Genomic DNA, 16,812 nt, shown 5'->3' with positions numbered 1-16,812 from the left:
TACAAATACAAACTTTATTTTATGTTAAAGCCTCTGGGTATGCTTTCTTCTCTTCATGTTTATTGATACTAATCTGATTTTATATTAAATACTCTTCAAAGTATTACTGAAATACTGCTGTGACATTCATACTCAAATTTCCGGCATTTTATCCTCTACAAGAGCATGAACATGCTGACATTTAAGACACTTATAGAAGCCTATATATATCAAGAGAACTAAAGTGAGTGCTATTCTACACAAATCCTCAGACAGAGAAAAATTTTAAAAAAAAAATTTAGAAAAATTTAAAAATTGAAGAACTCAGACAAGAAAATGAAACATCATATTGGATTTCTGCAAGGCTTTAAACTGTTCAAATGCCCTGGTACATTAAGGGAATATCTACAGTTACATATATGTTATCATGATATCTTACACCTAACATGTAGATCTTGACAAGGAAATTTTTCCATTAACATTGTAGCTCATATTTTATTTTACTTTAAACAATGGTGATCGTACAGAGTGAAAAATCAAATAAAACCATAACTATTCATATAAGTCATAAATATATAAATATTCATATTTATAGAAATATAAATATGAATATATTATATTCATATATTATATGAATATAATATATTCATATAAGTCATTCCATTCTTCAATGGAATGAACACGGTCTCTTGCTGTGGAGCAATTCATATAAAAACTTTGAGTCATTCATTTCAAAGGACTCTGAAAGAAAATTAAAAAGATCCTGAAAGTCTGGAAATTCTCTTATAAGAAATTAGGTGTCTAAATCCAACACCATATTGGACATGGTAAAAATCAGAAGTGTCTTTTATTTTAAAATACAAGACTCATAGGAGGTAGATTGGCAAGTCATTAAATAGTGATAAGCAATTGACAAGAAACACCAAGAAGGTAAGTGTGAAGAATGGAATGGAATGGAATGGAATGGAATGGAATGGAATGGAATGGAATGGAATAGAATAGAATAGAATAGAATAGAATAGAATAGAATAGAATAGAATAGAATAGAATAGAATAGAATAGAATAGAATAGAATAGAATAGAATAGAATAGAATAGAATAGAATAGAATAGAATAGAATAGAATAGAATAGAATAGAATAGAATAGAATAGAATAGAATAGTTCCAGGTGGAAGGGACCTACAACAATCTTCTAGTCCAACTGTCTGACCAATTCAAGGCTGACCAAATATTAAAGCATGTTACTAAAAATATTGTCCAAATGCTTCTTATTTCCAAGGCAATACTTGTATTAATTCAGGCTGCTTTATATTCAAGAATGTAATATTTTTGAATATAGAAGAGAATCTGACAGTAGCATAATGAGAAAGCTCCCTCAGCTAGACCTTGCGAGTCATATGATATGCCTACATTGGTAAATTAAATGTACTCAGGCTGTTCTCTGGCATTTAGGTCAGCTGACACTGAATGACATCTTTCCACAGTCTGAAACCCTCAGACTCTCTAAAGGAAAGTGCCTGACTGCAGACCAGGAAATGTTTTGTTCTGCTTTAGAATATGTTGTGCACCTTTAGGCTAGGCATTCTCCACAGCAGAAAGAATTGAGGATTAATCATTCTTGAATACTGATAGGGATACTGTACTCTCCACCCTGAGAATTAGGTGATACAACATCTCCTCAAAGCTGCAGCCAAAAATGGGGCCCAGAAAGTGAATACAGCAGAAAAGGGGTTTACATCACTTAAGAAAAAGAAATATGTAGTTGGAATACTTCTAAAGAATTACAGTGAAGAAAGCAAAACCTAAAGAAATTATTTGCAAAAAACTATTTTAAAGCCTATTTTAAAAACTAAGGTCTACTCTGTTTAAAAGCATTTCACAGGCAAGAAGAATTAAAATTCTGGGTAATAAAAAAAAATAAAAGTAGGCTAGAGCTTTTATAAATCTTCTTATATTTTCATTTGTCAAAAATGAATTTCTTATATTTCTGTTGCTTGTAGACTCTCCAAACCTGTGAATATGACAAACAGCTCACAGTGAGGTTGTGCATTTTCTGTGTAAATTTGTCACAGGAAAATTTTTCTTTAATATTTTTTTCTTCATCCTAACACAGAAGATGAGAACAAAAGTCAGGGAACAATAACAATTGAAACCTTGCTAGTCAAAAAAAGATACACAGTGAGAAATGATGTCTTGAGAATATCTTGTCAGTATTTCCTCTGTGCATCTAACTCGGAGTACATTTTAAAATCCTCATCAGGTAAGTTTTTTGGGCCTTAAAATATAATTTTTGGATATTCTTAAAGGGTAATAACTGCACTGCTGATCTTGTGGCTTAGTGTTGTAGTTTGTTTGAATTCTATTGTTAATGGGCTGTTCTGTACCCCTCTGTTTCCCTGAGTTAACAGTTTTGTTCCAAAAGTTGTTTCCACTACCTGAGCTGTCACTTGTACTTAACCCAACCCCTTTTTCTTGAATGTTCTAAGTCAATCTTTCCCTGGACCAATCCCTGTCCAAACCCGTTCTGGGGATTCCCCCAGATCCACGATGTCCCTGTGACCTGTTCTCCTCCCGCTGTTTTACATTGGTTCCTAAAGTATGAAACTCCTCCTTGTTCTCCTCCCACATCCTCTCCCTATTGGATAGAATTTGTTACCCTCTCCTGGAACCTCCCCCGTTTAAAAGCTGCTGCACACTGTGCTTAGGGTCCAGTCTGTCACTGTCTGTTCAGGAGAATAAACCCTTCTGATCACAGAGGACCTGTCTGTCATTCTGTGTCCCCAGCCTGTGCTGATCTAAAACCTCCGTGCCTTAGAGCAAAGTGCTCTGAGGCGCGTCTCCCATCACCCGCTCTGGAGATGTGTCCCATTCATGGTGCCATGCCGAGGTGGCTGAGCTAGATAAAAGACTCTGGCACAGCGTCAGCTTAGTCTGTTCTTTTTCTAATCAGTCATCTCACTGCTCTCAAAGTTTCTTCCCATTTTATCACCTCTTAGGAAGAGCATCAGCCTTTTGTTTAACTAAAATTCTTGCTCAAAAATCTACCAGATTGCTAGTTTCTTTCTATGCTTTCTGGTTTCTTCTTTTATCTTCTTTATCCAAAGAAATTCTGAGCACATCTTTACAATTAATTAATCTCAGAATTTAACAGTTTCATTTAATTGTGTGTCTTTCATTCAACTGGCTATGACTCTTTGCTGATAATACTTGAATGCATTGATGTTATATTTAGTCCGCTGGCCTTAGAAAAAAAAATTCCTTAATGCACTGTATTTCTTAAAACTTTGAACTTGCTTCTTGAATTTTAAATACCTATTGCATTATAAATCATCTTAGGAACAAGAGACACTATTAGAGAAAAGAAAGTACCTACTCCACTTACCATTTCTGAGTGCACCTTCTCTGTTCGGCTGTCCTCCTTCTCTATTTAAAAGAAAATACAAACACAAAACATTTCTGAGCCTCTCATTGTCCTAATTTAAGAGAAAATCTCCATCCAACTCAATTTATGAAAAGGTTTTGCAATGCATAGTGACACAATATAATTCTATTATAATAATTTTCATCTAGTGGAAGCAATATAATTAGTGTTCAGGCGAGTTTTGCAAGTACTGATCATCTAAACCTGAGTCTTGCCAGCAGAACTGAAAATATGTGCAGGTTGTTGACGAAACCTGGCAATATAACACAACACTTTCAAAAGCATGTCAAGAAGCTGTTTGGCCCAATAACCATTTTCCAAGGGATATTTGATTAAGTTTTTGTGCTGAGGAAGAGCTCTTACTCAGGGTTGTTCAGTAAACTTGCTCACAGACAGCATACCTTTCTGTCCATCATGCTCCATCAGGTAGTGTAGGAATATCAATAGCTAGCAGTGACTGGGTTAGCAAACTATTCGGAAATGCTCTGTTCTGTATGCACTACTGGAGTCTGCTTTCTTCTTTTTTCCTTTCCCCCATTATCTTTATATGGACCCAAATTAACCAAAAGCATCTCTTTTACATAAAATTGATTTTCCTTCTACATTACTTTCTGTAGGTGTCTTGGACTTCCTCGTACAGCAGTTGCAGAATCTGAAAAATACTCACTAAGGACATGTATCTCTGTTGGGATCTATGGGGTGGGAAGGGGCAAGAAGGAGAGACAAGGAAAAAGACAATGCTAATGACAGAAAGAGAAGGATCTAGCATTTTTCTGCTACTTTTGTCAAGAAAAGTCTAACTCCTCTTAAAGGAAAAACAGTGAGATAATGCGTTGCAATGATTGATGAATTAAGAGTTGTCCTATTATCCTCAGATCACTTCTACTCACAGTTTATTATTTTTATACCTCAGGAAGCCACCGCCCACTCTTAAAAACTTATCTGTTTGACAAACAAACTTATTTGTTTGCATACTGACTATTATAGAATATATTCTCTTTTGGAATGCAGTGGAAAAAAACAGTCAAAAAAAAATCTAAAAATATAAAGCCACTACAAAATCATTCATTATTTCTAACCACCCCAGGAATGATTAGAAATCACCAAAAGAATATGCAAGTGGAAAAGATCAATGAGATAAGCATATTAAATATCTAATGATGCATAATGATACCCCATGCACTGGATAAATGCTGGGCTGTCATCTTTTCTTCCTGTTTCGTTTTTCCAAGTTGATATATTGACCTGAGTAAGAACTCTGTTGCTCACAAATAATAACTCTGTTTCCTACGACCAGGGTAACCACAAATTTCCAATATGTTTGGACATTTGTTGTTAATACAAGAGAGCAGAGCAATGCAGTGTACACTGTCAGTGTCTCACCAAACTACAATTGTTTCTTTCTTTTCAAAGAATATATCTTGCCTTACCACCACAGCAGATCTTCCTGTGAAGTGAGTTAGTAGGGCAATGAAACGATTTTGTTGGTCTTCTGCTGGTCAAAACTGCACTGGAAGACATTAATAAGGTGGGACTTTTGTTGTTGTTTTGTTTTGTTTTGTTTATTTTATTTTTTATAATTTTTTTTATTTTGGTGGGTTTTTGGTTTTGGGTTTTTTTTTTGGCGGGGGGTGGGGGGAATCGGTTGGTTGGGTTTGGGGGGTTTTGTTTTCTTTCCTAAGAATAAAACTCTTTTTCTCTAGAAAGAAAGACAGATCAAAAGGGAAGCTCCCCCTGAAACATTGTGTATGGTCTGCAAAAACACCTTACCCTTCATTTGGATAAAGAAGAATTGATCCCAATTTTACTATCTCTATGCTTTCTAAGCTATTCAGATGGTAGGAATCAAAGATATCCATGGATCTAAAATGAGAACAGCTCAATGGAAACAAATAAATCTTGTGAAATGAGAGACTTCCACACTTTTAAGTTGCAACAAAGAGAGAGGTTTGTTCTTTTGATGAGAAGACTAGTGCTGTATACCATGTAAATTCCAGTAAAATGCAAAAGTCAAATGATTATTTCCTACAGCTAGCAATAGAAAGGAATTATAAGACAGACCTCAAATGGAATGTATTTAGGTGAAATTGGAAGGAACCAGTTTAAAAAGGGAGGCAACTGTAGCTCAAAGCCAGTGATCAGTGGTGAACAAGCATCTGTTTTTGCTTTTACACCAAATAATATTCAGTATTTTAAATTTATATATTTCACCCTTAGGAATTCTGACTATTAAGGAAATTCTAGGACAAAAAGACTTATAAATGTCTTTTCTATTACCTCTTCCCAATGAAACTAAATGAGATTCATGGCCGAACATTCCTTAAGGTGTGCTATCTACAATGATGGTAATTTCATTTAGCCTTTGCTGGTATTATAAACTTTATATCAATTAATTTATTGCAATCCACAAGCAATTAAAGAAGTGTTTTTTAAATTAAGTCAACAGAATTTACTTATATATTCTCACTTAAAGGAAGAAGAAAAAGGAAACAATATAGAATAAATGAAAATGAACAAAAAGATCTGGGTAGACCTAGCTGGGCAAGAAATAGAACAATGAAATCACTATTTGTTCATCATAGACTAATCATATGCAGATGTCCCAATGGTATCATTATAGACACTTGGCTATAAAGTGTATGACAGCTATACTTACCTATCTGAATGTTTTTGAAATCAGATGTGTTCCTTAATGTTCTTAAATATCTATGTCCATCAGTGGAAGAGTGTTTCAATTAAATACATACATGCAGACATGCACATATATTTCCAGTACAGTTATTTAATCTTTTACCTTGTTTATTTTGAGATGATGAACCTTAGAAAGATGAGTTTTTCTTTATTCAAATGTACATTTGAATAATATCACAAGCAAGTTTTAGCAACTTAGTTATATTTTAAGAACAAATTGATAAGACAGATTTTAGAATATCTGCAAGTACTTTAGAAGATAAGTACAACACCTTATTTTCTAGTTAGAAAAACAGCCCCCAAACTTCTGAGTCATAAAATGACATGTATTCACTGATCCCAAATGTGTTCCTTCCATGAGATAAACACCACCACAGGAACCTTGTAACTCACAACATAGTCCATGAAAAATCTCAGAGAATCAATATAAGAAAAAACAATGCTAGGCAAAATCAGAAGCCATAGAGGATAACATCCAACTGAAAGGTGAATCATGGTTTCCACAGGTGAAATAATTTCCAAATGTAAACCTGAGAACAGTAGACCTATATTATCAGATTTTGAGGCAGAAAAATTTGTGGGAAAAATTCTTTTATTTTGTGTCCTTGGAAAATCACTGGTATTCTAAGTGGTAGTTGTGGTCTTTAATTTAGCATAATGCCTTGCATGTTACTGTAATTTGGTCAAACTTTAGCAATATAGGCTGTAATTTTCTGTTCCATGACATTTGATGGCATCCAATCAGTGGATAGGAAAGCATAGACTAGTTTAAACTCATTCATACTGGTAACAAGGGGTGAAAATCTAATTTAACATATTCTGTGTAAGCACTCAGATTAAGTCTTTAATAACTTTTTCACTTGGTATTTTTACACAGATTGTGCCTCTGTAATTGCACTATTTGTCAAGACACCAAAACTGAATTGTGAAATAAACTAAGATCTTTGTCCCAACTGCTGTAGAAATTGGATTTTGTGCAGTGAATGAGCTAAGAATGCCAGAAAGAAAAAGGATCTTTGCCCAGGTAATGCAGATAATCACCAGTCTGGTGCTTTCCATTCAGGTCTTTCTCTGTGATGACAGGCAAGTCACGTAAATGAACATTTTCTCAGATGTACACTAACTGTATATTTTTCCATGTTCTGAATACCACTGAGAACTGAGAATCAAATTAGCAGGTATGCTGAATGCTTAGTAGGAGCAGCTGCCATTTAGTAGGGAATATTTTGGGAAGGAAAAGTGCCAAAAGAATAATCTAAAAATCATAACAGAGACATTTAAGCTTCCTGAATAGCTTTTGAATGTTTTTGTGTCTTTACTATTCTTTAATTCTTTCTCCATATTCATTGAGAAAACTTTATTAAATGGTTATGAAGCTGTGAAATTCCATAGTGACATCATAGTAGAAAATTTCATGAGATAGTTATTAACTTTGTAACTAATATCTGAACAGTATGAAATAAAATAGGACAAGGGCCATACGTGAAGTGAGAAAAATGCAGAGTGGCTTGGAATAGCTCCTTTGAGATATATTCCTACAGGAAAAAAGTGTAAGCTTTAATAAAAGTAAAATCTGAAATTAAACTTCCTTGAATACACTGTGGATACCATTTCATGTTTCAAACTATAAGAATGTTCAGTGACAACTGGTGCAAGTCTAATTTTACATTCCAAGATAAAAGTTTTAATCCATTTTTGTGGAGTTATGCTTCATCCCATCATCGTATTAACAGCCAAGTTTACTGTCAAGCATTTTCCTTGTTCAGGGTGAGTAACTAAGGAGCAGAGAAGAGCAATGCCAAAAAGTCGTGTTCTTTTTCACTTCGGAAAAAAGAAAAGACAACACTGTAAGTATTCCACTCACCCCTGAGAAACATTATGGACTAAATTTTCTAGAAAGTCTGCAGCCTTAGTGAGCATTTATGTTTTTGTCATTGTCATTCCAACACACAGATCACAACTAGGCTTTAAAGCAACAGTTTTACAATGCAATATTTGCAGAAACTTTTATCACCGCGGGGCCTGACAGTAAGAGAGGGACTCGATAGACATTTCTGGGTTGCGAGCAGATCAGGGCCAGAAGCAGGAACCCCTGAGGTTTATTTACAAGAGCACTTATATACATTTCCTATACTGTCCATGGATTGGAGGATGGAATTCCCACCTCCCAGTCCACACTGGTCAAGCTAACTGTCAATCACCTTTCTCCTCCCAACTAGAAATACGTAACCAATGACATGGCCAGTGTTTACATTAATGAACGGGACAAACTGCACGTCTCTCCTTCAACACGAACGCTCAGCAAACTAGGAAAAACCTCATGGCAACAAACTTTGATTAAAATTCCTGTGTAAAAAACAGCCCAAGTTGGTAATCAGTTTTATGCCAGACACTAATGAGTCAAAATTTCAAATATTGCATTATTCTCGTTACTGGAACATATAAGTACAAGAAGCAGTTCTATGTGTCTTAGGTGTTTATGTCTAGATACCCTTCATGGAAGCTTAAAAAAACAAAAGCATATTCAGTCTAATGTACCAGATAAAATGTAGCTGTTGAGAGTAGTGTGGTAATAACATGTTTAATCATAATTTTGAGTGTATGAGCACCAAGAATTCCCACTACAAGGATTCTACTAGTTTCATGATGTAATGCAACCCCTGGGTCCCAGCTCTGATGTTGATGAAATTTCCTAATTAATCTTGGTTAATTTTAACAGTATAGGGAACTTTGCATAAACTGACACCACCATCAAAGTTTTCATCTGCAGTTTTGGTAGAATCCAAAATCTAGACTAAGATTTAACTGTGCTTTAAGGTAAAAGCACAAAAGAATATATATGTGTACTACCTGCCTCCCCTCAAATTCTTGTCAATGGAGATACATGTTTCAACTTCAGTTGCCTCATCTGTAGTTTATGCTATTTCTAACGCCCTCCAGTACCTTGCCAGCCTCCAGTTGCTGCCCTGGAGGGCATGGATTCCTTGTAAATAATATGCTGTATCTGAACACTCCATGCCTCGTACACCTGCACACACACATATATATATATATAAATATTTATAAACCAATATGACTTCAAGCAGGAGACAAATATTTACCCTACTTGTCTAAAAAGTACATTCATATACAAGATTTATATACAGTTGCCAGGTACATGGGATACATCATAAAGATGGTCTCTCTTTCATCTCTGTTGAGCAGAGATTTTTTTGTTGTTTCTTCTTTGAAAGTGAACCCTTCATTGCAAGCTATTTGTCATGAAGCAGTTTTGCACTGGTCTGACCCCTGCAAAAGGTAAATCTTCAATAACTTTTGCTTTACTGGGTACCTTTGTAAATTATATGATCCAGAAAAGTTCATAGCATTTGTTTTTAAGGAATCTTTCAACCCTAAACATTTCCTAGGCTGTGTACACAATGAAGTCAGTAAATTCATCATTACTAGTGAAGCTGTGAGTTATATAGTTCGTACCAAACCCACAGCAATAAAATCTTTACACAGCAGAACTGCATATTCTGTTGAAAAATTCCACATTTTACATTTACATTTATAGTAAAGCTATTATAGAAATGCTTCAGAGACTTTTGCTCTGAATACAGTCATCTGTAAAACTAGTCCGCTTCAGACAAAATTTATCCATGTCTACAGGCCTCCAAGGAAAAAAAAAACATAAATTAGCTTTTCTGTACACCATGATGTTCAGATCTCTTGAGCTTATATTTATGAATGTTGTGGGCACGGACCAAACTGCATCCTGTTCAAGGACAGCCTTGATGTGCCTGAGGTAGTGTTCATCTTCTCCTCCCTGCTTTGTGCCCTCCCCAATAGTCTTGTGTCAGGCCAATTGTCTGACAGGGGTAGGAGTACAAAAAGAACTGGAGCTGAAAAGAGAGGCATGCTTATTAAACACTGCACAGCAACACTTTTTTTTTTCCCCCAGAAACTTGAAAAGAAGTTATGGTAGTGCAAGTTATGGTATGCAGTTGACCATGGCAGGTAGGAAACCAAGAGATGAGGTTTACAGAGAGGTGTGTCACCTCCCTTATTTCTCTCTCCTTGGAAATGAGGTAAAAAAAATCAGTTATAGTGAGTGCATGTATGGGGAATTCTGAAATGCATGATCTTCTCTTCAAGTATTAATGGTGGTGTTGCTTTTATTTCTTCATTATCAAGGTAAACAAGGTATAGCTATTTTATCATATGCATGTTTGTTTGTTTTTGTGGTTTTGTTGTTGTTGTTGTTGTTTTTCCCCAGAAAGCTTTATCAAATTCTAGGCAAGTATAAAACAAGTAAATTACAGACTAAAAGACACTTATATAAAATTTAATTAAAATATTTGGTAACGCACAATGTTCTTTGCTCCTTTTAAACTCAGTGGGAAAATTTCCTCCACTCTTATCATCCCTTTTCAATAGTAGAGGAAACACACTAGGAGAGATTATAAATTGGACTCAAAATTTACTGAAGAAATCTTGATAAACATAACAATCCTAATAAACAATTGAACAACAGAGAGGATGGTTTACCCATAAAAAGGGTGTTCACTACTAAAGATGCCACCCGTGCCACATGGGTCCCTGGGGAACAAAGACAAGATGGCAGCAGAGTCCCTCACTACACCACGCGGCTCCAGAGAACAAGGGAAGGAAAAAATGAACAAGGAAACAACGTTACAAATGAGTTTCCATGGTTTAACACCCTCCCCTAGTCAGGAAACAGGGAAAACAGGGGTGAAGAAAACCTGGAAAGCTGTTTTGTCTGAAGGAGTTTTGTTGCCAATGGGGCTGTCCCGGTTGGCGGAGATCTCAGCGGTGGCTCCCAGCATTGGCAGTCTGGGGACTTGCAGGGTGGCTGCCACTCCTGAGTGAGCCCAGCAAAAGGAAAAGGACCCTGCTGTGGTTTTTAAAAGGGGCAAAACCACTCTCTTCTGTGACTGTTCCACTCCTGACGCCTCAGCATTCCGCGCTGAAAAGTGCTCCCTGCTCTCCACGGTGATGTGTGTGGTACAGAATAAACAGCGCCAAGGCTGCACCTCTTATCCCTGTACCCAGGACAGTTACACAGCAAAGTGAGATGCCCAGGATCTACAGAAGTTCTGATGTTTTGCTCACAGGAGCAAATGCTATGGGTGCTAAAGCCATGTTTCTAGGGAAGTAGCCAGACATAACTTGCTGATGGCAAATAGAGAATAAAATGTTTTTCTTTGTTTCCGTGCACACAACCCTTGCTTTTGCTTTATTTCACTGCTTTTATCCTGAACCATGACGCTTTTTCCATATTATTTTCTGTCCCACTGTGTTCTGCTGAGAAAGGGAAGTAATAGAATTGTTTGGTGAGCACCTGGTATCCAGCCTGTGTCAAGCTATGACAGAAGAATCTCTGCACCTCAAAAGCATCTCTGTATCATTCCAGATACATGATGTCTGGAATTAAGACCTTGAGCATTTTCTACATTTATGTGACTGTTGTTCAAGTTAAATTGCAGTTGCAAGGCAAAAATAAATCCACGTTAAGTTTTATAAATCAGATTGAACCTGAAAGTTAGAGAGGGGAGGTATGGTTTTCCCTCTCAACTCTCATGTTTATATATAAACCTAAATCAAACATGACAAAAATCACAGGTAAAGGCTTCTTTTGCTGATGACCTTTTACACCAAGTAATTGGTTTAGACAGGTATATAAAACAAAACAGGACTAGAATTTGTTACAAAGGATCATGCACCTACAACACTTTTCAAAGATTTTGGTGTTTGGGACTGACTTCATATGAGAGGTGACCTTGTATGAACTTTCATTGCAATCCATTATTAGTTTGGAAAGCAGTGCTGAAGTGACTTGATTATAAACTACAGTTTAAAATAATTAATGAAAGCCATATTTCTGAAAGAATTTTTTGACTGTCAAAACAGGTCCCTCAGGGAACTTTGATGCAGGTGTTAATATTAATAGCACCATACCTACCGTCTAGCACCTACCCTTCTGGGTTGTGTGCTAGCTGAAATATCAAGGTCCTACCACAACATAAAAATGTGGTATGAGAAATACGTGTAATTATGCAAAACCCTGTGACATGTAAAGGTTCAAAAGAAAGATGAGGCACTACTCAAAATAAGGTCAGACAGAAATAATAGTGCTTAGAATTGATCTATAACATTTCCTCACCATTTATTAGAGACTTGTCCTTCATCTGTCAGACTGGCCCTGAGAGTCCTCAACATCTTCTCACAGACCTGTTAGGGAGACCAGAGGCTTAAACCAACAAGCAAGCAAGCAAAAAACTAACAAAAATAATAAATAGTATTATTTCCATCTGTCATGAAACAGTGACTCTATTTAAATTTTCAAATCAATCTGCAAATGGGAAATAGTGAACTACAGAAGATTTTATCAGAAGGTTTAATCACCTGTCCAGTCTTTCATATCTCAAGAGCAAATCATATAGTTTACAATAGTTACACTAGAAAACATGATGCTGACTCCTAAACTTTTTAGTGAAATTCTATAGTCTGTATGGTGCAGATGCCCATTTTAAGCAATCAAATGCTCTCTTTATCTTCATATTTTTCTGAATTCATCTATAATGAACAGCGTCTGTGGTCAAGATATATGTGATTACTAAAATGAGATGCACTAAGAGACTTGACCTGTGGCTACCTTAGATCAGAGGACATTAGCCACTCACTAATCAGTATTTTCTGAGGAGACATCTTCATTCTGTTAAAATTCACACCACTCACAAGGATAAGAATGGAGAGACTTGAGAAGTCTTAATCCTGTAAGCCATTGCGACAGCAATCTTTACAAAATACACAGTGTGGTTCTGAATAGCAGTCTTCTAATAACGTAAACCAACAATTAAATATATTATTTTCCCCTATTCGTGGACAAGTCTGGCTCAGTTTATGTTAGTCTCTCATTTTTACCCATTTTCCTCTTTCCTTTAACTAACAAATTTTACTTCCAATTTAGGCTAATATGTTTTCTCTCATTTTTCTCTTTTTCCTTTAAAAAATGAGTTTAAAGAATTTGTTTAAATTGCAATTTAGTTCTATCCCTGTCATGTAAACTGCTATAATCTATCACTATGACTGTTTGTTTATCCTGCAATAACAATTATGCCTTTATTCAATACTCCATCTCTTCCAAGTATCATTTAAGAGAGATTACAAAAATCTACCCAGACTGGTCCTCAGGCTCATGGCAGGAAGAGCCAAACCCCATGGGTTTCCTTATATCCTTGAGTAAGAGGGAGTTTCCCCCTGTGACTGGAAATGTTTTGTGTTTTTATGCTGACTATTGAGTTCTATTTCTCCCTTAACAACAGAGAAATTATTAACTTACTTGGAGGAAGCAAGTGAAGGATGTATGATCATTTCCTGCTTTTTCATTCCTGAAGAATTTCTTCCTTCAGCATTTTGAGAATGGGTTGGAGAAAAAGAATTAGCTTCCAACACATAAATATTGGACAAAAGTATCCTGAGCTACTGTTAGTCTCTGAAGTTTTCTGTGGTAAAGTATACTAAGGTCTATCATAGTCACCAAAGGTTGAAAGAACTTTGAATGAAACACTTTCTGCCTTGGGACAGAGTTTTGGGAGCAATCCTGTTAGAAATATCTTAAAAAGAGAGGGATATAATATTTATAATGTCCATTATAAATATTTTCTTAAGATAATTGACTTTCTTACTCCTTAAAAGGTACTTGGAAAAAACCAGTCATATTGCAACAATTCAATGAGAATAAATACTGAACATGAGTTATTTCCACTATTCATTACCCCTATTTCAATATTTACCTCTTAGTGGGAGGATTCATAGCAGAAATTTTAAAGGAAGACAAGCAGAATTCAGCAAATAAAATGAGGCACAAGCTAGTATACTGAAAACTTAGAGATTAGAGATTGCCTCCTCAGTAAAAATTCACTTTGACTGTAATTTATTCATGAAAAGGCTCAGCAGTCAACATTGGTCATCTCTGTTTATATTTTTCTTGTGAGATGTTTCTTCCATTTGATTATCTGCTCATTCAACCAACATACCTAAACATGCCTGGGAGATATTTTCTGTTCAAAACCTTGCATCTTGACAAAGTGGAATATTTCATCCTTTTTCTCTGAAAATATAATGTAAGAAATCATCTATGAATGAAAGATTATTACCTTTAAGCTCAATCCATCTACATTGCAGAAACTCTGAACAGCTTTGCAATTTTTTTCACAGGTCTGATTAGTTATGGGGTTTTTTTCTTTTATGTATTCATCTCTTTTAACCAGTCCCTCCTATTGTAACCCAAGATTGTAATCCAATAAAAGATGGGGTTCTGTGCTATTATCAGATGAATAACTGACAGATAAAGGATTTTAACTATAGGATTCACTTTGGCCTTTTTTTCTGCAAGCCTGGCATCTTTTCATGAAAACAATCTCAAAGGAGAAAATCAGGAATAGTGGAATGAAAGGAATTGAGGATACATCCTTTTTTCAGAGTTTGGTAGAAAGCTAACACAGGAGATCCTATAATGTGGACAGGCAGGCTAAATATGAGAGTAAGTCTTCAGGACAAGGTTCCATAAGCTGAAGTTTAGGGAATATTCTTCAGGACCAGCTTCTATACACACAAGAGAAATGCACAACTTCCAGTTAAGAAACTATTTTGCCATGCAAAGAGACAGTGCAGAGGAGCAGATGTAAGGGTTAATTAAGAGTTATTGCAGAAGTGAGTCCTAATCTTTTCTGCTCAAGTTGAGTGTTACATTTTCTCCTGCATCTCTGTGTGCAGTTCAAAAACAATAATGTTTTCCCATTTCTACTTCTAAGTTTCAAAAGTTTACTTATGAAATTTACTTTACTAAGTTTACTTCTAAGAGTTACATAATGGTTACCATCTCTGGCTTGGAAGTTGGTACCACACAGCTTCTCCTACCTGCTGCTCAGGTAACCAGTGCCTAGTCCAATGGAAATTAAAACAGGTAAGCTTCCCCCTCATTGGGACGTAATATTCCCTGGAATTTCACTGTTGTTGTGTTTTCCATTTGAACCTTCAGTGCCTGATGGCTCTGATTCAAGTTGTCATAAAAAATTGAAATCCTATTCACATTTCTTTCCCCATTGTTTTTGAAAGGACTCCATCTCTTTCAATTTCAGAGGTTAAAAATTTATTTTGATGGCTTTAGAGAGCAGACAATATGGATCTGAAGAGTACTAAAATATAAGAGGCACAGCTTTTTTCTGCACTTCGTGTTCTGTTGTCCAGATAATTTATAATTTTTGGTAGATTAGAAGAAAAAAAAAGATGGATAAAAAAAGCCAAGACTTATTTGTAGAAATAACACAGACCAAAATACATGTGTATGTGGAGAAATAACATTTTTAGACAGCTGAGAATAACATCATGCACTTCATTGTTTGGTCAGGCAGAAATAAAAAAGGAAAATCTTCTGCCCTTCTAGCTGTACAAATATCAGACTAATAACAACTTTTTCAGATAGGAATTTGATATCTTACTATGTTAATTTATGACATACAAGACACCAAAGTACTATGGATGATTATTAGGAGACATTTTTGTATGAGAATTGTTTTGATGCCACTGAAACTATTGCCCTGAAAAGCTTAGTGCATACATATATATATATATATATATACACACACATATACATAATTCTTGAGCCAATGTTCTGTGTCCAGAAGTAAGAACATAATGAAAGAAATAGAGTTGTTTCAGATGTTGAACAATCATTTATGCAAGTACCAGAAAAAAACACAATATCAATTTAGCCAAGTATGAGTAATATTTTGAACTATTAAAACTAAAATAAAGCAGATTTTAAAATATTATAATAATATTAGTACAATAATACTACTATTCTCACCACTGAAGCTGGTTTTCTGCCTAATGAAACTGTAAGCTATAAATTTAATTAATATATCCCTGTTGTTGCTTAAGAGTTTGCATGTATTGTAGATTAATTTGAAAAATATTAATAATTCACAAATCAACTGTAAATAACTTAAAGATTACATAAATTGGACAAAACGGTTAATTTATTTTTGTTTTCCTGTCAGAGCTTCTGTAATATCTGGAAGTGCTTGATACAGGAAGAATGTACATATGACTATTCTAGTAGTGTTCTAGATAAGTATTACTATAAGTATGTTTCAGAAATGCATTCTGCCTGAGACAGAGGATAGTAATTTCTTGATATGGATCTTATTTCTCTTTGATTTTTAACTACTACATATTCTACATACAGCAGCACCACTTGCTGTCCAGAACATTAAATAGCGTTAGAAAAGTTGGGTATTTTTCCACCTGTTTTTCATCCTGTTAGTTTATATTCAAGTGCTATGAGATATCTTATCCAAAGGAAAACTGAAGCAAACCTATTCAATATATTTTGAAAAATACATTTTCATAGTACTCTACTTGTAAAATGTGAAAAGATTAAAAAGGAAAAGCAGGCTTTAGTTTTCAGTTAAGTATGTATTTTCAAACAGGTTTTAGTAAACTTATGTGTAATTAAAAAAAAAAAAGGTGGTTAAAAAGTCATATTGCAGGGTAATAATATGGAGCAAAAGGTCGAAGATCTTAGCCTTACATAAAGATTTATCTCCACATAAACTAGTCCAATGGTAACCTGTTTTTTCCACAAGAAAATGATCCTTTTGTCCAGAAAGCCATACACCAGCCACATTTGCCAATACACCAGTTTTTCCAAT

At 35.2% G+C, this 16,812-nt stretch overlaps 1 long non-coding RNA gene across 1 annotated transcript; it reads right to left on the bottom strand.

Annotated features, from left to right (window-relative positions):
• Window positions 1-1,008: 1,008 nt before the first annotated feature.
• LOC134548670 (uncharacterized) lies at window positions 1,009-14,207 on the bottom strand. The gene is made up of 5 exons (XR_010079857.1): window positions 14,134-14,207; window positions 13,437-13,500; window positions 12,258-12,325; window positions 3,362-3,402; window positions 1,009-2,083 (listed from the first exon to the last, which is right to left on the bottom strand). It is a non-coding gene; the product is annotated as an uncharacterized LOC134548670 (long non-coding RNA).
• Between the last annotated feature and the right edge of the window lie 2,605 nt (window positions 14,208-16,812).

This window comes from Prinia subflava, chromosome 3 (assembly GCF_021018805.1).
Source record: "Prinia subflava isolate CZ2003 ecotype Zambia chromosome 3, Cam_Psub_1.2, whole genome shotgun sequence".
NCBI lineage: Eukaryota > Metazoa > Chordata > Aves > Passeriformes > Cisticolidae > Prinia > Prinia subflava.
The sequence above is the reverse complement of the archived record's forward strand: the minus strand, read 5'-3'. Positions and strand labels throughout refer to the sequence as shown.